At 44.2% G+C, this 25,322-nt stretch overlaps 1 long non-coding RNA gene across 1 annotated transcript in view; it reads left to right on the forward strand.

The window, feature by feature from the left end:
• Positions 1-25,322, forward strand: part of LOC113259414 (uncharacterized) — a 210,091-nt gene that overhangs the window by 175,551 nt on the left and 9,218 nt on the right. The window contains exons 5-8 of the long non-coding RNA XR_008958966.1: positions 16,203-16,291; positions 16,800-17,051; positions 20,880-21,020; positions 21,136-21,268. This is a non-coding gene — a long non-coding RNA (uncharacterized LOC113259414). The remainder of the gene's footprint in view (positions 1-16,202; positions 16,292-16,799; positions 17,052-20,879; positions 21,021-21,135; positions 21,269-25,322) is intronic.

Genomic DNA, 25,322 nt, shown 5'->3' on the forward strand with positions numbered 1-25,322 from the left:
TGGAATAATGAATACATAAACCAGTAAGATGATGATATAGTGCCTATGTGGACAATTTATGTGGTACCAACTGGCAGTCTGAGAAAATGAAGACTGTAGAAGTGTTGGCCATGGGACTAGCTTTAAATGCAGCAGTGGTGAGGACATTGGAAGTAGGTCTTAAGCGAGCAAAGCTACTTTGCGAAGTATCTGTTGGAACAGATGTATCTATTTGTTTCTACACAACAATGCGAAAGTAGTGTCTAGAGGTCCCAGTGCCACTCTGAGTGTGCTGAGGCCTTTCTAGTCATGAGCAGGACAAGCAACGCATGGGTGACAGCACACCTTCAGCCTGCAGGTGAGTTGTTCTCATGGGTTCTTTAAAAACTCATCCTACCATTTGTCAAAAGATAGCTTTTCTTAAAACAGAAATAAAGATAATCCTTCTTTCAACTGGGTTTCCATTACACTTATCTTTTTTCATGAATTAATTTATTTGTTTTATAAATATTTATTGAGAATCTATTCTGTCCCAGACACTGTGATCAGTGCTGGGAATACAAAAAAGGCACAGTCCCTGACCCAAGAGGCTTGGTGTCCAGGAAATAGAAGTAAACAGACAATCGAAATACAATGTTCCTGAAGTGTCTCTGTGGTACTTATTTATTTCGATGTCTACTTTATTTAGTTAGAGGACCTAATTTGACCTATGGGAGTACAGAGACTGGATCTCATATTTATTTGATTCCCTAGCATCTGGGATGCATCCTGCTTGTTTCAGTACATTTACTGAATTTAATTTAATTGAGTAAAATCTAGCATATGATGGATTTCGTAGTATCCCCTACTTATTTTTTGTTCATATTATTATAGAAGTTTTGTATGTTGGAAGAATACTGCATATACTTAGTCCAAATTGATCCAGGACTGATTCTAAAATGCCATATTAAAAAGAAAAACTTTTATTTTTAAGGTAACAGTGTTATATAATGGAGAGAGTTTGAAGTTTGTTACTGGATCCTGATTTCGGCTCTGTATAAGTGACACCTTTCTTAGACCCAGTTTCCTTTTCTCTAAAAGCAAACCATAAACAAAACCTAACTCAGGAGTTTTAAAATGAGATTACAGTAGATAGTATATGTGAAAATTGTTTTGTCAACAATAAAGTGAGATGAAATGTTAATGCTGAATCAAAAAGTCAGTTAACCAGATAGAAAAAGCTATTGGGCATCGTGGTAGACAATTATTACTTTTTTTTTCCTGTTCATCATCTTCTCCTTGGGGAAATGCCCTTTCCCCATTTTTATGTGACTTTGTTGTGCCCCTGCCCCCACCCAGCCAGGGACATGACTGAGGCTAGACCAGACAGTGTCTTAGGGATTGGGATCTTGTGCAGACACACAGGTACCGAAGGCGATTGGAGTGGTAGCCGTGCCCAGGGGAGCCCAGCAGCTCCGGGCGAGGAGACGCTCACTACCCTGGCTTCTGCCCTTCCCCAGGCCTGGATGTGTCGCCTTCCCTCCCAAGCTGTGTGCTGCCGCGCAGTTTTTCAGCAAACTCTTTTCTTGTGCTTAAGCGAATCACAGCTTTTGTTTCTTGCCCCTAAAAATATTGATTGATAAAGACTCTCTACTGGGATTTTAATTCGTTTGAAGCAGTACCTATTGAGTCTTTGTGTATTTATTGCATACACACTCCCTAAGATATGGATATGCTTTCGGATTTTGAGAAAATCCATCTCCTCTGAGTACCCACCTTTCCCGAGCCATCCCAGCAGGGACTGGAAACACGTGACCCCTACAGACGGCGTGAAGTCCCCAGGAGCACCTCACAGGTGGTTTGTGGAAGAACCTTCTTGACCACTGCTTGGTATTTCCATTCTCCTCTCATGCTCCAGCCACTCTGGTGATGAATCATTCGCTGCCAATGCCCCAAAAGGCAGCTGTGCTGCCAGTGCCTTCTCAAAACTGTTGAGTTCCTGGAGTCTGGCCCTGAGACATGTAAGCTCATGTGAAATGCAGTAGCGATTCAAGGTACAATTCAATGTCAAGAAACTGTGCCAGAGAACAGGCACTGGGAATCCCACTGTCCAGGAGGCTTCTTGGAAGATTAGGGATGCCCACTGCTTATCAGAGGATGTGCTGGGTTTGGATAGAAGCAAATAAAGAAGGAATATACACGTGGGAAAGCAAAGACGCAGAGATGTTCATGAATAAGGCTTTTACATAGCATAAGAACGGACAACCCTGAAATGGAGAGAGGGTTTTTGTGGGCCCACAGATCCTCACAACCAGAAGAACTCTCCTGAGGAAAGCACAAAGGTGTGGCTTGTATGGGAAGAGGTGTGTGAGACACTGATCCCTCGCCTTTGGGATTACCCAGAAGGGGCTGGGGCCGTGAGAGCAGCCACGCCCAGCTGTGATTAGCTCTGGCCATTCACCGGAGCGCAGGCAAGGATGACCATTTTCAAAATGAGCCATAAATGACAAAGGTTGGGAAACACTGCTGGAAGACTGCTGGAAGATGAGACAGGAAAGACAGCATTAAACGACTGCGCAGGAAACAGAATGCCAGAGTAAGGAATTTGCTGTTTCCTGGAGGTCAGGCAGGAACTACTGAAGGATTTTGACTGATGCGAGATCAGCATTGTCATAGAGCCATAAAGTCTTTGACCTAAGAAGGCCCCAAATAAAACTCATTTAATCCATTAATCCAAGAGGAGGTAGAAAAGGCCAACACCTAATAGCCTCACTTGAATACTTTTTCAAAAAATGTCCCCTCCTTTCCCTTTGCAGATTCGGGTACATCTGCTGAGGACGGTGGTGGGGGGATGGCATCTGAGAGTTTTTTCCAGGTGAACTAGCCTAGTTCCTACTGATTAAACCTAGAGTTTTTTCAGATATGTGGGTCAACTAACACCCTGGTAACCTGCCCATCTTTCCCATTCCTAAGGGCTCTGTGATCTGTAAGCAACTACCAGAGTTTTTCAGGTCTGACACTGACCACCTCTCTGTGTTTCTGCAGTCTATTATGGTAATTACTCCTTCCAAGTCTCCACACTGGGATTCCATATTGCCATTGAAATCGGGGCCCAACTCCACACTAGCATCCCCCTCCCCCATCTCTGGCATAGAGACACCCCTGCATCTCTGTAAAGCTTTCTAAGGTAGAGCTTTCTCTCCCTAAGGCATTTCTTAATAGGGGGGCGTCATATGGGTCTTCTGAAGTGGGAATGGGCGGACCAGGGGTGAGGGTGGTTGGGTGGTGTACACATAATAAATTCATTCCAACACTCCCACGTTTTGAAGTTTTTGGACTCCTTATTCTTCCAAGGGCAATTGTGATATTTCAGCCTCATTTACTGGTCCAATTAACTGGCTAAGGAAACTGTTCTGCAGTGGTTCTCAAGCTTGGTACCTATCTGGGACAATTAAAAAATTCCTGATGCCCAGGATATACCCCAGAGAAGTTAAATTAGAATCTTTAGGGTTGGACTCCAGCATCATCGGTATTTTTTGAAGGTTGTTCCAATGTGCTGTTAAGGTTGAGAAACACTGTGTTAGGCTCTTGTGAGTGCACGTCTATCAAGACATTCAGTCCCATCCAATTCATATTTTTGTGTTCCTTGGTCCAATCTATGGATGTTTCCATTCTCCTCTCATGCTCCAGCTACTTTGGTGGTCATGTTTCCCAAGATCTTGTTTGTTATGGATTGAACCATGTCAACCCAAAATTCATATGTTGAAATTCTAAACACCAGTGCCCCTGAATGTGATTGTATTTGGAATAGGGCATTTACAGAGGTAATTAAGATAAAATGAGGTCTTATGAGTGGTTCCTAATCCAATATGACTGATATTCTTATAATAAGAGAAGATCAGGACACAGACATGCACAGAGGAGAGACTATGTGAAGACACAGGGAAATGAGGGCCATCTCGAAGCCGAGCAGAGAGACATCAGAATGCAATCAACCCTGCCAATACCTTGATCTTGGACTTTGGGCCTCAAGAACCATGAGAAAATAATTTCTTTTGTTTAAGCCGCTCAGCCCGTGGTAATTGTTATGGAAACCCTAGTAAATTAATACACTGTCTATAAAAATTTGCAAGATCTTATAACTCCTTTAGTTAGAATGAGTTGGGTTTCCTTCAGGAGTAAACCATGCAATTCTTCTTCTGAACCACACTGGCATTTAACTCTCCTAGTGAGCCCGTAGGCAGTCGGTGTGCATATGTGTGTGGGGGGGTGTGGGGGGGTGTGGGTGTGTGTAGGATTGCTAGCTGTTGGGGGATATGAGTAGGTTTCGAGGAGAATTGGTATTGCCTTCGGCAGCATCTGCTGGGGATGAACTCATTAGAAGATCTATAAATGAGGAAAAGCTTGCTTTCCTTAGCAGGAGGAAGAGACACTTGGCTGTGATCTAGAGCTGGGGTCCTCAAATTGTAGTTTGGGGATGAGCAGCTAAGGCTTCCCCTGAGAAGTGTTAGAAATGCACAGTGTTGGGGCACCTGGGTGGCTCCGTTGGTTTAGCATCTGCCTTTGGCTCAGGTCATGATCTCGGGGTTCTAGGATTGAGTCCCATGTTGGGCTCCCTGCTCAGCAGGGAATCTGCTTCACCCTCTGCCCCTCTCCTTCCCCCACCCCCTCTGCTCATGCTCTGTCTCTGGCTTTCTCTCTCTCAAATAAATAAATAAAATCTGAAAGAAAAGAAAGAAAGAAAGAAAGAAAGAAAGAAAGAAAGAAAGAAAGAAAGAAAGAAAGAAGAAAGAAAGAAAGAAAGAAAGAAAGAAGAAAGAGAAAGAAAGAAAGGCACAGTGTTGAACCCTGCTCCCTAACCTACTGAACCAGAGACTTGGGTCAGCTCCAGCAACTTTTTCTACAACAGTGACTCTCAAACTTTGTTGCGTGTCAGACTTATCTAACAGCTTGTTAAAAACAGAGATGACTAGATCCCACCCTTTAAATGTCTCATTCAGTAAATTTAGGACAGGACCTGTAAATGTGCCTTTACAGGTGATGCTAATGTTGCCGGTCTGGGGACCATACTTCTGAGAACTGCACCTCTCAAAGAATTAGCACTGTTCGGTCTGAAAAAGCAAGGGAAGAAAATCACGTTGCTGGGATTTTGTAGGAGCGTCTGCCCAGTAGGAGAGAGACAGCAGGGAACAAATACCCCAGTTTCTCTCTCCTCCCTTGCTCCCATCTCTGCCTATCTCCCATTGGCAGAGAGGAAGACAGCTGGGGAGAAACCAGTGATACCATCCATAGGGGGCAGCCCTCCAGGATACAAAGCAGGTTATAAAATAGATCCTAGTAGGGCTAAGGGAAAATGAGTAGTAGATTGGGCTATCCCAGTGGGAACCTTGGACCCCACCTTCACTCCATTTACCATTTAATCTAGTTCAGCTTTTCAATTCAATCTTTTCTATAACTCAACCAAAGTCAAAGAACTAATCAGCCATAGAATCAGCACCAGAACCGGTCTTTTGGCCCCACAGGCTGTGCCCTTTCCATCACGCCAACAGGACTTCAGGCTGATAAATCTGGATGTGCCGTAAGAAATACACTGGGGGCCATGTTTGTAATTCGATCTCTCTGTGTTGCAGGTGGTGATGGGGGCGTTCTGGGAACTAGGGAAGCAGTTCAGAGCTTGTTGCAAGACCCTAGATATGAAACTATAGAACACAGGAACAGAGTGGAGGCAGTAGGAGTAGAAATGAGGGAATGAATCATGAAAATCTTTGAAAGGAGGAATAGCTGGGATGTCCTGGGTGAGGGGAAAGAAGTATGAGTGTTTGTCAACGGTGAATAAATTCTGAAGGGGGCCTATTGAGGCATGTGGGGGAGGAAGAATTTACAGGTTCGTTTTTCCAAACTGAAGCATGGCGGGAGGACAGGGTTCTAAGAGAACAGAGCAACAGAAGTCAGCCCCATCGCCTCATTCTTGGAACGTGCACCCCCTGGTGCTGGCTCTGGCAGGGGTGTGTGTGTTGCTCTCTCGCTTTTCCAGCAGGCACCGCTTGAGAAAACAGCACTCTCTGGAAGGATGCCTGGCCTGGGGTCGGGTGAAGTGAACAACAGAAGGCGACTGGCTCCCACAAGGCCCGTCTATGCCGCTGACCTCAATATACCAGCGTGTTATCAGATCCACCTGGGCTTGAGTCTCAGTTCTGCCATCAAGGTCCAGGCAACCTTGGGCACACCCAGAATCTCCTAAAGCCTTTGAAGAAGCCTCAACTCTGAACTGGGAATAATAAAAAATACCCACCTTTTTTCTTATTATTTGAAACTTTCCAACCAAGTTGACCAACTCGTCCCAGATTGACAATCAGTGACTCCGTGTGAAATAAAGAAAATACGGGCACCTCCGTTCCCAGCCCAGGAGGCAGACAAGTTTTGACTTTTACATGAAAAGCACAAACTGACTAAAAGAAGGATTTGGTGAGTTAAGCTGTGAGAGCCTGGCTCTTTGAGGAGAGAGCAATCACTACAGTAAGGGTAGGTCATGGTTTTAGTCAAATACATTTCCCTTCCCGATTCGCTTAAAGAATCAGTAAATGTTATCTTTTCCCAAGGTCTGCTTAGACAACTATTTTTTGCATATAAATATGACATTTCACCAGATGGAAAATTCATGGATTTTTTAGGATCCTCTGGAAATGTCAAAATGGAGGGAAATTTTAGGTTTGTCACTTGGGAAGACTTCTTTCACAGCAGGCCTTATCATTTTATAGTGACTGTTTTCAAGGACAGGTTGGAAAGTCTGATGTTTATGCCATTTAAGAGCGATACTAGCCTTTAAACTCAAAATTTGAGTGTGGGTACAATTCCTGCCTTCAGCGGGAAGAGTGATAGCAAAACATTTTCATTTTTTCACTTTTTACACCTTTTCCATTTATTTTTAAACTTCCCATGATCACACGAAGTAGTCTGGAATATGCCAAAATTTGGCATCAAATTATTTCAGTATCTTCCTGAGTTTTCTAACACCTGAGGTCAATAGGTAGTCTGTTATTTGGTAGTTCTGCAGTGTTGAATGAAGCAATTATTAATGGAAAATGAGAAGTGACAAGCAAAGTAACCCATATTTACTGCAGTCAGATGACACTTATGTTCAAAGCTGTGATTCCAAGAACTGCTGGTAGAGCTTGCTTTCAAGGCAACTGCTCCATTAAATACCTTCACCTTGTTCAGCAACTTGGAAGTAAGTGACAAATTCCCATTTTACAGATGAGGAAACTGAGGGCTCTACGAAGTTAATGACTTGCCAATGTTACCAGGCTAGCAGGTGGTGGGTTTGGGCCTGGAATTTAAGTTTGCCTGATTCTCAAGCTGGGGCTCTTTCCGTGATGTCACACCATCTCCCCAAGTAGACAGCAGCTGCGTTGACAGATGTGGAAGGGTGACTTCCAGCTGAAATGAAGGTGGACAGTGTACAATCTTGGGAAAAGTTGATGGGAAACAAATCAGAATCAGCGTTATAGAGCAAGGGCTGACTGTGTGTATGGAAATAGGTGACAAGAATGAACAGTTTGCCCCTAAATAATTTTTTCTCAGGCCCATCGCCTCCCTGGATACTTGAGAATTCTGGCATAAGAACATTTCTTTGTTTACATCACCGGATCACAGGCGTAACCCTGTTTATCTCTTAACATGTTTGTGTTAATCAGTATTCAAACTTGCTTTCCATGGGATAATTCATTGGGATGGGACAGAAAGAAATGCGATGCAGAAAGTGAATTTTGATACTCCAGTAGATGAAAAGAAAGTTCTGGAAAAGAAACTACACAAAATGGCAGGACAAGGTAGGGGTTCGCAATGAGGGGCCTCTGTGACTCCAGGAGTTAGTGTGAGGACATGGGGAATGGAGGGGTGAGGTCAGGGAGAGGGGCCACCGGAAGTTTACAGATTCTTCTTTTTATAATTTTTAGGGTGGCTCTGAATTAGGGTTTGGGGCACATGTGATGGAAAAATGAGATTGTGAGCAGAGTAGAAATTAATTTTGGTAACTGTCCAGCTTAACTAGGAAATGGGTTGAAGGCCTGGGGACTATTGCTGTCCCTGCAAGTGGACCCCAGGAGCCAGCCAGCCTAGAGGCTGATAACAAAATCCAGGCAGGCGGGAAGATTGCAAGGCCTTCCCGGGGCTTGCTGCACAGGTGGGGGCTGGCTCCTGCTGTGAGATGGGAAGTCCGTGAGACAGCGGGACAAGACCACCCCGAAGAGGAGAGGATGTGCCCAGAAGGTAGACTCGGAAACCGAGTTTCATGCTTGCATTCAAAAGGAAAAATACCCCTGCTGCTGTGTCATGAGGAAGGATGTTTCTGTTAACGCAGAGAGCAGGGAAGAGCCACAGAGGCTGTGGGAGGCCTTCTGGCGTGTTCCGCTTGACCTCCCACTTGACTCGTGGCACCTCGCCTGTGATGGACACCAGGAGCCACTCCCATGCCTCCACTTGTGAGTGTTGAAGTGTTAGTCCCATAATCCAGCCTGCAAGTGGCCGGTAAGATGGAGTGCATGGGGCTCAGTGCAAATTCCAGCCCCTTCGATAAGTCGTCCGTGGTCTGGGGCTTGCCTGATCAAAAGGTGCAGACTGGAATTAAGATTCCAGATAAGCAGAATGAGTGTCTGGGGAGAGGCCCATTCAATGCTCTGAGGCCAACTGCTGTAACTTGTGATCTTTATTTAACCCACACAAGGCAGGGATTCTTGGCTATTTCGGCGAGTTTAGTGGATAGCCTGTGTCTCTCATGGCCCGAGTTATAAATACAGTGCAGCCAAAGTGAGGTATTTCCCCAGGCAATGCCGAAGGCTCATTATTCAATCTCCTCTGGGAGGGCAAACTCTGAATACCGTAAGTGTTCAGTTACAACATACTGGACCATGTTATCCACTCCTCATGTGGACCGCATAACGTAACTGATGAAAGTAAGTTGGGATCCTGGCCCGGAGGCAGTTCCTTGATGGAAAAATCTTGATTCACAAGACTCTATTGTCAGCAGTACAGAGAAGGAACGCTGACAGGAGTCTGAGATGCGTTCCCAGAAAGTAAAGATTTACGTGAATCAAGGATCATCTCCGAAAGTAAAATGACCCTTCCTCTTTCACGTGCCAAGGGGGCTTTCTCTTTCCATAAAAGGACCTCCACCCATTGAAGCGAATGCTGGGACCCTCCCAGCCAAGCTTGTCTGTATTCTCTTGTTCCAGAGCCAGCAATGGAAAAACCCATTTCTCAGATTTATTTAGCAATACTGTCATTTCTCAGATTTTCCCTATAAATCTTGTTCTAGGGAATAAGTTAACTCTAAGTTAATAATAGCAAGTCGTTTTCATGCCATTACATGATTTGTATTTCTTTCATTGGACATTTGAAAAATGACGTACCCACTCAGATTTCTGGATTTCCAATGGTTTCAAGGCATCTGACCTCTGCAAGAAGACAGCCTCAGAGTGCATGCTACTAGTGTTCCTTGATTAGAGAAACTACATGCAAGAAATAATACCAGTTAACTTACTATACAGGAAAAAGACATTTATTTTTGATTCTCATTGTTCCTTTTTCCTTTTTCTTTCTTTCTTTGTTTTTGGCGAATTGTTATTATAGATTAGTTGAAACATGCAGAAGGAGAAAAGATGCTGTAACGAACCCTCCTTTACCCCTCACCCACAGACATTTTTAATTCCTCACCAGTCTACCTTCATCTAAACTCCACCAATCACCTCTCCTCTTATTTTGAAGCACAACTCAAAAATCATTGCATTTCATCCTTAAATATTTCAGTATGCTCTAAAGTTTATTTTAAATTCAATTCAGAGCAATGATTTAATTCCAGCAATAAAAGAATCTTTGAAAAAATACCCTCCTTCACAAAAGAAATCTCTCCATTTTTTCCCAAAAGAATGTCCTGCTGCTTTTAAGAGAATGTCTCCTCTGAAATTACTTTTACTGTTACTAATTACTATCATTAACCTGATTTTTTTGAGAAGAGGGGTCCCTGAGAAGGATTTTCCAACTTAAATGTGCTCCTGGTCCTAAGTAGTAGGGTTCATTGTTTTTTGAAGTTGTAAAGGGAGACAGGTCAATACTGAAATTGTGTCCCAGGATCAGCAGCTTTGCAGCATGGGAGTGGCATAGGGCATGCTTAAATCCTTTAATGAAAAACACAAATTTTATTCCATATAAGGGAATTTGATATGTTTCTATAACCTTTGTGCTTTATAACTTTCTATTGTTCCATCAGAAACCTGAAATTTACATGTTTCTGGCAACCATGTTGTCCTTTAAAACTTGAAATAAACAAAATCTCTTTGATGAGCAGCTCTGAGTGTCATAACTGATGGGGAAAATGTGATGAAAGACGCTGGCAAAAACCATGAAAGCTTTATGAAACAAAGACTACCAAACTAGAACCACAAACTTCTGCTAAGTGACAGTCAACGAAATAAGTGTGTTTTTCAATACATCTCTTAGGAAAAACAAGCTGAAGTCCTATATCAAACCTTGCTCAGTTCACTTTGTTGCAATTACACTAAAAAAAAAAAAAAAAGGTTGGTTACAAAGCTAAACCAGTGTTCCCAAACCAAGCCAACGTGACACTTAGTCATTAATGGGCGATGGACCACAGTGTTCCTCCCATTTATATTTGGAGATCAACACATAAGCAGACATCGGCATTTCAACGGTAAATAAAAAGGCATCACATTCCTCTTTCCCCAGGCCAGCTTCTTTTACAGTTCTCTCTCCCTGAGCTCAGGAAAACAATCCAGGATCTGAGCTCCTGTGAGAACCTGTCCGATTTAAGCTCCGCCAGGAAAACACCAAGCCGTTTACCTTACACTACAGTGCGGGCTGCCTGAATAGTGTGGGCTGATCAAAAGGGATAACAGGTCAGAGCACTCAATAGAACCACAAGGAAATCCATTCCTAAGTGCGTTTCCCTGGGCATCTCTGGGTCCTGCGCCTGGTTTCAGATCTCTGTTGAGCTCCCCTTGAAGGAAGGCTCCGTTGATTGCTCAGTTAATTTAAAAGCAGTAAGAACATGTCAAAAAAAACAGAAAGCAAATGGGACGGTCCCAGCTTCCTTTCCCAAAGATGGTTATCGGCTGGATCCCACAGCTCTGGTCTTCACCCCTGGGAACCCGCCTTCGCCTCCGTTTGGAGAGCGTCTGAGGATTCAGCGGCAAGAAGCTGTCTCCTGATACCGAGGTTCTTCCTTCCCTTGCTGACAAGCAAACACCGCTCCCGCCGGCGTACGGGCATCTTCGGCGCTGAGAGAGGTTCCGAAACGGCCGTGCTGCGCTTGGTCCCGCACCTCCGGGCCGTTCCCAGGGTCTAGAATGGGGCAGAGGGAACAACAATGGCCCTCAGTGCCGCGGTGCAGAGTGGCAATGGGAGGAAATGGCAGAGACACAGGAAACGGGGAGAGAGGTTTTCTTACACAAACAAGCGCAGGGAGGAACAGACTAGGAAAACAAAGGTAAAACCGGAGAAAGCAGCCACGGGGCCCCGGGGACAGCGCGGTCAGGGCGGGGGCCTCTGCCAGGGCGGCGCGCCGGGGCCCTGGCGCCTGCGGCACCTCGGTGACCGAGCCTGCAGGCGCTCCTGAAGTCCGAGGCAGCGAGAGGCCTCGAAGGAAGCCGAAGAAAATCCTGACCTCCCGGGCTTAGAGTCTCGGTGAAGGGCTCACCCTGTCCCCGTGGGAGCCCAGAGCAAGCCGCCGCCTCCCCCTGGGCCTACCCCCCACCCCCCAACACGGCAGGGACTATTCCCACCCAAGGGCACAGCGCCTGCCTTCGGGGAGGGACCCTGCTCTGGAACAGCGTGCTCCCTAGCTCTCTTCTGCCCAAGGATGGAGTCCCGGGCTCCCTCGCTGGGCTGCACCCTTGCTCAACCCCTCCTGGTTAAGGAACCACATGGGGATGCATCCTTGCCGCGGTTGCTCCTGCGTTTTCACTCCCACGATGCCTGGTGGACACCCTTGTTACAGAGCCTGCCTGCTTCCCTGTCATTACTTGGTGCGTGTACGGCGCCTGCGCTTGGCGGGTGCTCAGGAGAGGCATGGGTTATGAAGTTAATTGAACTCCCTGCCTGTGCTTTTGCTCTCAGGTAGAATCTTCCTGTCCCTGGGTTTCTGATGCTGCCGCCTCCCTAGTGACCCTTCTTGGCCGCTGGCAGTATGCACGTGCTCTTTCTTCTAGGATTTTCTTCCAGAAAGGGGCCAGGGAGTGTTCTGACAGAATAATAGAAAACACCTTCTGCCTCCTCCCTATGTTGAGGATAGCATGTTAGGAATGGGACCACTGTCTGGAGAATGCTGCCATTTCTAATATTCCTCTGTGGAATTACTTTTAGAGGGCGTCCCCACCCCACCTACTGACCCCAGTGGAAACGATTCAGTCAGGGCAGCTCCAAGGGTGGCTTGGGGGATGGTGATGGCTAGAGCTGCCCTATAATCTCCACTGCCCTCTCTCCTAAGCCACCATGAATAAGACAACATATTTTTGTATGCACTATTTTTTTGTGTGACTATTGCTAGTTTTCTAAATGTGGTATTAATAAAATAATAAAAAAATCTATGCCAGTCTGAGCTGGAGTTTCCTAAAAGGTACGCAGGGACTTGAAAAGGTTTTCTCAGAGTGAGAGGAAGGGCAAGCTCAGGCCAGGAGGATGTGGTTCAGAACCAATTTATTCCCTTAGGGAGGGCTTCACTCTGGGGCTCATCTCCCCTCACGCGCTGAAGTCATTTTTAGCATACAGTTTGACACCCAAGTATTCGGTGGCATCTACATACACACGCATCTCTGTGTGGTGAGGTTATGGAGAAAGGAAGAGATGGGACACCAAAGGGAGGTGAGGCCTGCCTCACACTCTTCTGCCCTCCTCATGGGCCTTGAGGGGGAAGCAGCATTTTACAGCCGTCCTCAGTAAATAGCAGCCATGTAAGTCGTGGCCTGTGGCCCATGGTGGAGCAGGAGGAGCCCTCAGGTCAAGGAGCAGTGGTCAACTGGATGACCTGAAGGCTGGTACGAGACCGAGGGGAGTGATCCTAGGATAGAGGGGAGAGCCACCACTGGAGTCTCTTGTGTGACTAGCTGTTTAAGGTATGTCCCTCTTATTGAATTATGAACGCCATGTGGGCAGGGACTATGTCCAGAGCTCTATTCAAGAACTATTTGTTGGGACGCCTGGGTGGCTCAGTTGGTTAAGCGTCTGCCTTCGGCTCAGGTCATGATCCCAGAGTCTTGCGATGGAGCCCTGAGTCAGGCTCCCTGTTCAGTGGGGGGGTCTGCTGCTCCCGGTCCTTCTCCCTCTGCCCCTACCCCCTCTACCCCTCCCCATCTGCCCCTCCTGACCCCCACTGGTGTGCGCACTCTCTCTCTCAAAATAGATGAGTAAAATCTTCTTCTTCTTCTTTTTTTTTTATTCACTTGCTGAGCAGGTGAATAGATATATTTATCACACTATTGATTTTTTGAAGTTTCTGATTTCCTCATTCTGTCATTAAAAAAAAACAACAACCCACAAAATACATTGACTCTTGTCTCTGAGCTGAGCACTGGCCAGACACCAAGAATAATGAAAAGCAAGCAACTAAATGCAGCTTCCCCATTAGGATCTGCTTCTCTGACAGAGTTCCCCAAACTTAACGGAGTTTGCCCACAGAATTCAGCCCTGCAAAAAGTTAGGTCCTTCATCACGCTGAAAACCAGCCCTGAGATGTGCTGTTCATATTTACAGGACTTACTGGTGATGTCTGTTTCTCCCCGGTAGAATGATCTCTTTCTTGCATCTTCCCCAAAGATGCTTAGGATTCTTAGGAACGTTAGTTCAGTTATCTCTCAGCGCATGCACAACAATGCAATTTGGTTGAAATAAGGGAGATTCTGAAGTTCAGGCCCATCTCCAGATATGTGAAGATGGTGATGGGTCTAGATTTGACCACAAGCTAATGGACACAGCGCTGGTTTCTAAATGCTCTGAAAGTTAATAAAGCTGATTACCTCTTAGTCCTGGGCAAAGACTTACAGCGTAGAGATTTTGAAACTAGAAAGAAATCTGCAAGTAACATTCAAGTTGTTCTCATTTCATGAATAAGGGTAGAAGACAGAGTGAGAGTTAGCTTCTATTTTTAGCCCTGCTACTCCAAATTTGGTGGTCCTTAGGCAAATCCAGCCAACATCTTTTCATGTTTATCTGTATCTGCCCTATCTACCACGTAGGATTTTGAAGAGATTATAGATACGAAAGTACCCTGAGAAGGCTGAAGTGCCCTGTAAGGCTAGGTGGATGCTGATTCAATTTTCTAGTACCCAGGAAGTTGCTTCAGATAAAGCGAATCAGGACTGTTTCTTTAAATGAGATAATATATGTAAAGCTCCCACTATAGTCCCAGGCTCCTAGTGATTGCTCAATGAATGTTTGCTGTTATTATGATTACTTCTTTCCTCAGAAATATATAATCTCAGAAAATATAATCATTTCAGAGCACTACATGGACCAATCACACTTAAAAATAAACCTGTCTTGGTTTATACTGAAAACAGTATGTGCACGGGACATCTTTATCTTGATGAATACAAGCCAAAAAGCAAGATTTTCAGGTTGAAGGAGTAAAATCCATGCATTAAAATTTGGAATTGATCCCAGAGAGCAAACTGTATCCCTCATTAAGTCCTTATCTTTCGTCATCTACATTACTTACCTACAGTATCTTGGTTAAAACTTTGTTTTCAAGGATCAGATCTAAAAGGATGCTCAGTGTTTTTTGTATAATCGCTACACGTATTTATATCAGTTCTCCTACAAGTCCAAATCTGGGGGGAGCCCAGATAATTATGACACTCCCTACTTCTCCACAACATTTAAATAACCAGAGAACAAAGATGAGCTCATTTTTTACCAAATAGTTGGAGTTTCAAAGAACAAATTTCTTATTTAAGAAAAAAACAAAAAACAAAACTCACTTTAGTAAGAATTTGCATTATTTTTTTTATTTCAAAATATTTTATCGCCATCTACTTGTTATCTAACAGAAGCTGTTGATTGGGAATATTCATTCTTGGGTTAGGGACATGCGAAGACCATGTCAATGTGCAATTCAGAAGTGATTCTAAGAGAAAATCATAAATAAATATTTCAGACCACTGTTATGCAGTCTACAAACTTCCTCCCCAATTTGCGTTTTTCCTCTTCTTGTCCATGGGCTGATGTTTACTTCAGGGCTGTACTGTTACTCCCAGGGCTTCTAACTGGGCATTTGACTTCAACTGGATTTTAATTAAAATGAATCCAAACTGGACTGGGACACCTTGCACGGGGACACCCCCGGTCACTGGATGTTTAGTGAGAGCCACAATGGCCATATGCCGGGGATGCTGAGGAGAGCATCCTTTGGGAATTGGCCTATCCGACTAATAGAAACGTTTCCAATTCCTGAGACTTTATTATAAAGATCTAAGTTACCATAATCATATTCCTTTTTTGCTTTTTTGTTTAACTATTCCATTGGTACGAGATATTGGCATTTTACTTAATTGTGTGCTGCTCGTTCCTTTGGTATTCATGTAGCGGCATACTGGATTTTAAAACCACTTGAGAATGGCTGGTCCTGCCTTAGGCAGTTGTCACCAAGATCCCCCACCCCCAGCCCCCAAGACAACTCGCTGGTAGAAGAGCTTCCCTGGGGGAAGAGGGGCAAGTCTGGAGTGAAAACAGGACTATGGATCCTAGAAACTCAGTTTAGGGAGCTTGATGCAAGGAGGCAGAAAGGGAACAGAGAGACCATAAAAATGATTTATACCGCTACTTAGGAAGCAGATAGGGAGATGTGTAAAAATAATCAAGGGTATTCTCAAGGACAATGAAGGGGGCACGTCCCAGCCCGTGACTAGTGGAGCTGCATTTGTTCGGTGCAGCCTTGTTCATGATGACAATGGATTCAAGTCTAAATTGCCCAGTACGGTTGTCCCCTGCTGTATCCTCCCACGCCCGCCCCTCCCTCACCCCTGCTCCGCTGCTATTTCAATGGAGTTCTTTATTTTTCTTGGGTAGGTTCAGCTCATCGATATGGACCTGCTTTAATCCTCCCAGAGCCCTCCACACGAACATGCCTCGATATGGACCTGCTTTAATCCTCCCAGAGCCCTCCACACGAACATGCCTCGTGCAGCTTGGCCCCCGGGTGATTGAGCTGTGCTCAGCCATCCACTCTTATCTTGCAGAGTTCCCAGCGGCCACTTGCTGAATTTCTCCCTCCAGCAATTTCAGGAAGACGTGGGGGCTAGTAAGGAGCTGTGACTCAAGTCTTCAGGTAAATGAGAGAAGGATGAACAGAGATGCATGTTAACTAGACTTATTGTGATTATTTTGTAATATATACAAATCTCGAATCATTATGTTGTACAAGTGAATCTAATACATTGTATGTCAATTACAGCTACATTTCTAAACACCAGAGAAACTGGGATCCTAAACTATGAACTGTAACATTCTGGAAGCAGCAGCTACCTTAGAGATGATCTTGTTCTCTGACCCTCCACCCTGACTGCCCATTAGAACCACCTTGGTTGCTTTTTAAAACTACACCAATATTGGTGCTCTACCCTAGACCTATTAATTTCCTTGAATTGGCCTCATGGAAACTACCTTATTTTTGTGACAAACAAAATAAGAAGCGCAGTTTCCGTTCATTACGCCAGGTTCCAGAGCAAGGGTGGCAGAGAGGCCGGCCCCAGCCTCAGGGCAGTGAGCTCCCCCCAGGAAGCATTTTGGTCAAGTCTCATTTCTCTCCTTCATTTCTTTCTTTTTTTTTTTTTCAGTTCCTGATGGAAATGGTAATCCTCTATTTCTTTATGGCATTTCTTTGCCTCTACACTCACCAAACAGCAACTACATCTTTGAAGGATTCCTCTTGCAAAAGAACTTGGAAACTCCAGGCTGTTTTGTTTATTTAAAGAGTCCGTGACCAGAGACACTCGGGATAAACCGAGATCATGAGGAGTTGATGGAGCTCCCACAGAAACACACACACATCGTGGGATGAAGTTGACCAAGCTGGTGGGTTCAAAAGGGTAAGAAATTCAATGGGAATGGGTTAAACGTAGAGGAAGGCATTCTCCCCTCTCCCTTCATTCCAACCCCTACCCTACGCTGCGGTTAAGTGAGTCACAAGAGAGCCTCCCAGGTGGCCCAGCCACCCTCCAGAGCAGACACTTGCGGCCCTCTGACGTGAGGGCAGTGTTTTCCATTACAGAAGTGAAATGAGGCTGTGAGGCTGGAAAGGGGACATTGTCATTGAATGGTGGCTGACTTTTACAACCCAGAGCAAAAACTCAAAGCTTTCAGTCTTCCCTGACTCCCTCCCCGCCACATTTCTTTCCACAAAGCAACAAATTCTGGCTGGTTATCACTTAGGCTCCACCCCATTCTTCTAAGTTCGCTTTTGTGCAGGAAAATAGAGAACTGTTTTCATTGCCTTATCAGCGTCCCAGGAAAGGGGAAAGGAGCGTCTGGCCTGCTATCAGCGCCTTGCATAGGGACAATGAAATGCCGAAAACAGGCTCAGTGCGCAAGGGGCTGCCACTTCAGACCCGCGCAGTGAGCCTCTGTAAGGACCAGGGAAGGAGGGGCTCTGCTTAGCCTTCTGAAAACATAATAGCCCCTGGGGTGGGCTGCCGCAAACAGGAAGGGTGTGGGCAGGCTCCGAGCGCAGCTGCCACTCTGCTCATGCCGCCCATTCCCACAGCCTTTGATCAGGACGCAAATGGCATTTTGTGCCCTGAGATAAATGCCTGGTCAGAGGGTGTGCGTAGCTGTGGAGGGGGATAAGGATTAAAGATGAAGATGTTTTACAGCCTGCCGTAAGGATCTGTGTTTTAAACCTGGGGTCAGGGAGATGCTACGGGCAAGGGAACAGAAAGGTTTTCTATGGGTGCATTCATTCATTCATCAGACGTTTTTTTCTGCACGCACCCAGTAAGTTCAAGGCACTGTGCTAGACCATGGAGGAGATGCAATGGTGAATAATACACAAGCTCTTTCTAGTCTAATATGGCAAATTGCAAGGGTGGGGAGGTTATTTGAGATGCGAGAAATCGTGGAGCCGGGTAACAAGAGGCGGAGTACTCCTTTAGCCCGTACACATCCTTCCCCACCAGAGGCTCAGACAGACACTGCCCTCACCTCCACTCTTCCCTCCACGGGCTTTGTGCTCTGCAGGGAAGAATCACTGTGAACTAGGAATGCTTTGGGCCTGTGGGAGGCAGAACAATAAAAACAAAGGAAACTCCTTCTTGGTCTAATTTGCAAAGCTAAGACTCATACAAAAACAAACAAATAAGCAAACATCAACAACAACAACAAAAAACAACCAAAGCCTCTAAATACACAGTAAACAGTGTCATTGCAATCAGGGAGATGGAGATCTGAATCAGTGAGAGCAGAGAGGAGTGGCTCCTTCCAGTGGGGGCAATGGTGAGGACGGTGATGGTGGGCATGTGGAGAGCCTCAGGGAAGACATGATTCCTAGAGGAGGACTGAATGAGATGAGATGAAATTGAGATGTGTGGGGATGGCAAGAGGTGTTGGGGAGGCTGGGAAAGGTAGCAAGAACATTTGGGAGGCAAATAAAACATTATAAGTAGAGCATAGTGATGAGGTGAACAAACCTGATAGAAAATAGCTCACTTTGGCTGAGAATGTATATGTTTACCCTGGAAAGTAATGCATGGGTAAAGCCCTCTAGAGGGCTTTAAATGCACTAAGACCTTAACCTGTGATCAGGCCACAGTCTGTGGGGGTGTTGTCCTGTCACCCATCAGTTACCAACCCTAGACTTTTCCACAGCCTTAAGGAACGTCCCTGGGTCCTGTGGTGTAATGCCCTGCCTCTGGGCCACATACACACAAGCTGAGGGCAACACACCATGAAATGTCAACAAACGGCTGGAACCCTTTCTGAAACTCCAGGCAAAGGTGTCTTACCATTCATTGATCAGTTCATAGAACAAATATCTCATGGAGGTGTCCTCTTTAATTTACAATTGAATTATAATCTACAATATGTAATTCATTTATATTTAAAATAAATTTTTTATTTATAATTTAATAAAGTCCTGGCATTGTTCCAGGCCTTGGGAGCACAGTGCCAAACAAAAAATGCGAAGTTCTATACCCAAGGAGCTGATATTCTAATTAGGAAGAAGCAGCCAAAGAAAAAAATGCAGCGAGTCAGGGTTATAAGACAGACTAATGCAGGGTAAGACGTTGAGAGAAATGGTATCGGTGGGTTAGATTACAGACGGTGGTGAGGGAAGGCCTTTTGATAATTGAGCACCATTTGGGCAGCAACATGATGGAAGTAAGGGGAAAGCATTCCAGGCAGAGGGAGTTTGGGGGAATTTGGTCAGTTCTATAGTCAATGGAAGGAGGAGGGACATTGCTGAAATCCACTTATGGTGGGTACGTACACCTGCTCTCCGAGCTGAGGAGACAGGTAAGGGAAAGCCAGTGCTGTATGCTTGATCTGGAAACAATCCCAGGCCACCGTTGGGAGCTTTGCTCCTCGGGCAATTCTGGGTGTTGTTTAATGTAGCCTTCTTAGGATGGAGGCAAACAAAGTTTACCAAAAATATCTCCGTAAGCCCTGATTTTGGTGAGCAATCCTGGATTAGGAAAACATTGTGGCTTAGAATTCTTCTATGACACTGAAGGTGGTTTTTGCAAGGAACGTATGAATTTTTTAAAGGGTGGTGGGTTGTTAAGGATGGAGAAGTCCTTCTTATAAGTCAGTTGTTTATTAATCCAAAAAAGCCTTCTCCTTTGAGGTGAAAGGGAGGATACATCTTTCTTGCCCACTTGAGCCAACAGCTCACCAGTGAACAGTGTCAGCGTTTTCTTTGGCAGATGAAATCTCTGTTAAAACACTACAAAATTTGGTATATTTCCCCATACCCTACAACTGCCTGCCACTTCCCCAAACCTTATGTAAATATAGTTGGGAAGCTTTAAAAAAAAAAAAAAAAAGCATGTGTAATAAAAAAAGAATGTGTGGAAAAATTGGTAAGCGGGATGAGTCTCATATCTTGGCATACAGTGTGTTCCTGAAAACGAGAAAGTTGAACCATAGATGCACTCACTTCCTGAGGGTTAAATACCAAAAAGGAAGAAAAGAAGAAGAAGAAGAAGAAGAAGAAAGAAGAAGAAGAAGGAGAAGAAGAAGAAGAAGAAGAAGAAGAAGAAGAAGAAGAAGAAGAAGAAGAAGAAGGGAGAAAGGAAAGAAAAAAAAAAAGAAAAAGAAAATAAGAGGTCTTGTCAATATTAATTAAGGTTGGGGTGCTCCCTCTTATAACTAGTATTGTACTTTCCAAATATTTTAATTTTATTTTCATAACATAAAGGAAACTGTAATCTAAAAGGAATATAAACACTTTTCTCTATTCTTTTCTTCTTTTTTTGTAATGCTGTTTCTTTAAGTGTGAGCTTACCTCGAAGACCTCTTGTTAAGGAAATGAGACCTGTTTGAATGCACTTTTCTGGGATGCTGGGGCGCTTGTCTGTTTTGGCCCCTGAGGGATCTTAACCATGTATACATCAAGACCTCGCAAATAGCAGCACATGTGGCAAGCATAAATGGATTATTCAGCTACATGCTCATCAAACAGGGAGTTTTAAACTACAAAAGGCAACCCATCCGAAGAGACTTTAGTTTGCTCTGCATTGGGTCCCTGGAATTAAGCATGCATACATACGTACATATATATTTGCATATATACATTAATCTCTAGAAAACACAGATCCTATTTTTCCTCTACTTGTGACCACTAACCTTTTTCTTTTTTTCTCCAAATCTCTTGGAAAATGGCCAAGGGCTGCCTTAATGGTTTCTTTGTTCCTTTACAGAGCAACAGACTCTTGACCATGAAACTCTAGCCTGTGTTCGGATCTAGGTTCTGCCTCACACTGAGGGGCCATCTGCCTGAAGCTTAGAACTCTGGAGTGACCCTGTGGCCCTTTGGTATCCTGGTCTGAGCCCAGCTGCAGGTGGGTGGGATGAATGAGAGCCAGGGAGAAAGAGGGTCTCTTTCCATCTGCTCTAAGGTGGGGTGCTTTGGAATAACTACTTATTTATTTATTTATTTATTTATTTATTTGACAGAGAGCCGTAGAGAGAGAGTGAGAGCCCAAGCAGGGAGAGCAGCAGAGGGAGAAGGAGAAACAGACTTCCCACTGAGCAGGGAGCCTGATGCGGGACTTGATTCCAGGACCCTGGGATCATGACCTGAGCTGAGGTAAGACGCTTAATGGACTGAGCCACCCAGGCGCCCCTGGAAATAACTACTTCTGAATAGCCTGCCTGACCTAATTGGAAAACCCAGGATAGGGGGTATAGAATCAACTGCCCTGTCTTGGGACTTTTCTTAATTTCTAGGGCAGGTCCAGGATAAATCAAATACTTGAGGCATGGATAATGTCCATCTGATGCCAGCTTGCGACAGGGGACAAGAGGACTCCTTGGGTGTAGTTCATCTTTCTTGACCACTTCGTAGCTCTGAGAAATTGAGTATGCAGCCTAACCTCTTTGAGTTTCTACTACCTTGGCTCCATAATGGGAAGCAATTTCTTCCTCGTAGTGGGATTGTAACGCTTAATGAGACACTGTTTGAAGAGGCCATCATCATTCCTGGCACTTAGTGCCTGATGTACGTTCGTTCCCTTTCCCTTGACTGTGAACAGGACGTGAGCATTGGCTCAGGTGCTCAGGTCGGACGGCAGTACGATATTCTCAGACCCATCTGACGTGAACGCATGATAGTAACTATTTTAGATTTAGTGGTGAAATCATATGAAATTCCACTTTCTTAAAATCAGCATTAATTCATGCAGCACGGATATCTGCTAGACTCTCTGCTAAGCTCTGGAGATATCAGTGAAGTACAGTCCTCATCTTAAAGCAGTTCTGAGTTTAGGGGAAGGCCCAGCACATAACAGACAAGGATTACTTCTTGTCAATCAAGCAAGGAGGATGGAGGATGAAAAGGTACTGTGGGGGGGAAGCATTTTTAATAAGGACACTGAATGAATTAGATGGAGGTGGCTCAAGGAACTTACTTAAAAAAAAACATGGCTCTTAAATACATTCATTCTAGAATGTATTCTAGAATGTAGTCTAATTTTTATGAGTGATTTTTATGTCTCTCTTACCGTTAATTACAAAAATTAAGCCCATTTTATCACCTCGTCTTATTATGTGCTCCTATGTTTTTGTTTTGTTTTGTTTTTTGTAACCTCCAATCCTATTTGCCAAGAAAACCACTCTTTCTCCCACATCTTTTCCAATCATCACATCAAAAGAAGCAGGCACTCAAATAATTAAATTCACTCAGCTCTCTCAAAAATGTAGATCTCTGGGCGCCCGGATGGCTCAGTAGGTTAGGTGTCTTCCTGGTGATTTCGGCTCAGGTACATATGTGCAAGTTCACTGCTTTGGAGGCACACGGATACATGCCTGGTCTCAACAGCATATGGGCGTCGGGGTTCATTCAGGTGTATTCAGCCTGAATAAGGAGTGAGCATTAGGCGTCCCGTGGTCGTTGTACAATACCGGAGCAGGCTTTTGTTTGAGGTTACTGTTATAACAACTTGTGGGTTCGAGTCGTGTTTATATGGCACTGTCACAAACAAGGGGAACAATGAAAAGATTCAACGAGCAAGCTGATCTCGTGATCTTGGTGGCATACTGACGATTTTATTATTTCCTAAACTTGACCAAATGAGTGAAGTATTTAAGGAGGTAACAGGAACAGTTTTGGACAAGCGTTTCATCTGGAGTAGGTTATTTTTGTTACAGCTTAACTTCTTGGAGATCTATTTTCTATGAAACCAGCGTGTATAGGGGCATGTGGCTTCGCATTTACTTTTACCAAAAGGTAGCACTGCACGTGCAGACCGAGGCGCTTGGCTCTGCTGCCTGCGGGCTCCTTTACAGCCCAGCGGCCCCTTCTCCCGCCCGTGGGATTGCCCATGGAGCAGCAATGGCGCTCGCTGCTTTGATTGGTCATGGCGTCTGGGAGAAGAGTAAATACTGTATTTCTATAAGAGAAGCCAATTGCTGGCTTCTCTTCTCATGATAATTTTTTTTTCCATTTGAAGTGGCCTGTGTGAGATGCAGATGGCTAAGTGATTCCATTATGCATGGCCTCTCACACATCTTAACCAATTAGAGAAGGCTATAGAGAATTACATGGAGTTAATCCCATCCAGAAGGTCTAGGGACAGCCTCAACTACTCAAACTCTAGTTACTTGGTTTACAATGTCACAAGAGCCCCTTGATGGGATTAAAGCTGTGTATCTCCAGGCAGTTTGTCCATTATTTCTCGTGAACTCTGTGTGTGTGTGTGTGTGTGTGTGTGTGTGTGTGTGTGTGTACAACTGTGTCAGCATTTGTCTGGGGTTAACAGTAAGCTCTCACATTCATTTTATTCAATCTGCCAAGCCATGAGGCCCTTTGAAAATGGCCACTTCTTTTATACTTATGAAAACCATGCCATTTAGTTGACTTCTCTTGACTTTTTCAAGTGTTTGTTTTGAAGTTTCATTTATACAGGAAATAGGCATAATCACTAATAAATTTAACTTTAATAACTCAGACCCTGGGAGCCTTTCCTGGTTGGCAAAATCTTCCCTACATGCTGCAAATCCTCCTTATGGGATATCCTATTTCTTATCTGGAGTTGAAAGTCAGGATTAATCCAGATGATTAAGAGAATCTTTCCAAAAGATACCCTGCATCCTCTTTAAAATTAAACTCTCCTTGGAAGTTTCCTTTCTTTTCTTACTAAAATCATAATGTCAATGATGAAAGTAAAAGTAGATCACAGGAATTTGGGTGTTTTCCTTAGGTATGCTTAAAACTCAACAACAGTGGGATCCTCCCAGTTTCTTAGATCACAAAATGACATTAGAATGTAATTTTCAATCTAATTACTAATAATCAATATTCATTTTACAATATATTCAATATACTAAAGAAGCTGCAAGAGTATATAAAGGAAAAGCTTTTGATTCTTTCAATGAAGTCATCCATTTGAAAAGCTCCCACATCCTATGTACCACATATATGTGAACAGGCAATACACATACACACACATAGAATTCACCTGCTCTGTAAATTCTGAAAGCCAGAAACTGTTCTGCAGATAGCATTACTGAAGATTTCCCTCCCTTCCTTTTTGCTTTCTAAGGCATGGAACTCCAAGGCCCCTTTCCAGACAGTCAGATAGGCTATAAAAAGTAACACCAGCCCTGGGAAATATAGAGGGACAAGGGATACGCCATAAACAGGGATAAACATCTTCCTCTATGCAAACCTGCCAGATCCCTTTAAGCAGAGAACAGTCCCCACCGTGGCCCCTCTTTCCTGTCCAGGGACCAAGGAATCGGGGCTTTCCCTCCTAAGTGACCCACTGTGAGAGGCTTAGATAAGGCACAAAGTTGCCCTCAATAGACTTCAACCCCCCACCTCTGGAACAAAGTGGGAAAGTTATACTTTTGTTAGCACTCTATCAAGGAGAAAAAACCCAAGGAAAACATCCACCGGACAAAGCCTACTTTGTGCGCCGAGAAACCCTGATCCTGGACTATTGTCTCTAGTCTTATTTATGCAAGAAATGATTTTTCAGAGTTTTAGCAAAATTATCAGCAGGGCAACTATAATATTCTATGTTTATTTGGTTAGTACACTCTCCATTATCTAGGGGAAGAAAACATTCAAAAAATTTTCTTTAAACAAAACTTACAGAGGAAAGAATAAAATGTTCATTTCTGAATAGGAAAGCTCTCACTTGCGAAATGCCCTGATATGATAAGAAATGTACTTTAGGCCAAACCTTAAAAAACTTATTCTATACATGTGATGTGTAGACATATCATATGTTTCTGCTTTTTTTATTATATAATATATATACGTATACACAATATACATTATTATTGCAATCCTTTATGTGCAAGCAAGTGCAACTATGAGACCCAATGGCTCTTCTTGACTAACCCAAATCCAAGTGGGCTTTAAAGGATATGTAGTGCTTTCAGTTTGTGGGAGACGTGGGAAACGGAAGGAGAGGTAAAGAGCACCAGAGCAGAGAGAAGGAGTAGGGGAAGCATGGGTTCGGGGGCTCCATGGCCCAGGTTCTGAGTCTCAATTCCACACTTTACTCATTAGTAGACCCTAATAAATATTATTTTATTTTGGTTTTTGAGCTGTAATAATAGGATAACAATAATATCTCCCTTACAGACCTGCAGTCACACGTGTAAGACCCTCCGCTGTCAAGCAGGCATGAGAG

The sequence above is a fragment of the Ursus arctos genome, unplaced genomic scaffold (assembly GCF_023065955.2).
Source record: "Ursus arctos isolate Adak ecotype North America unplaced genomic scaffold, UrsArc2.0 scaffold_13, whole genome shotgun sequence".
NCBI lineage: Eukaryota > Metazoa > Chordata > Mammalia > Carnivora > Ursidae > Ursus > Ursus arctos.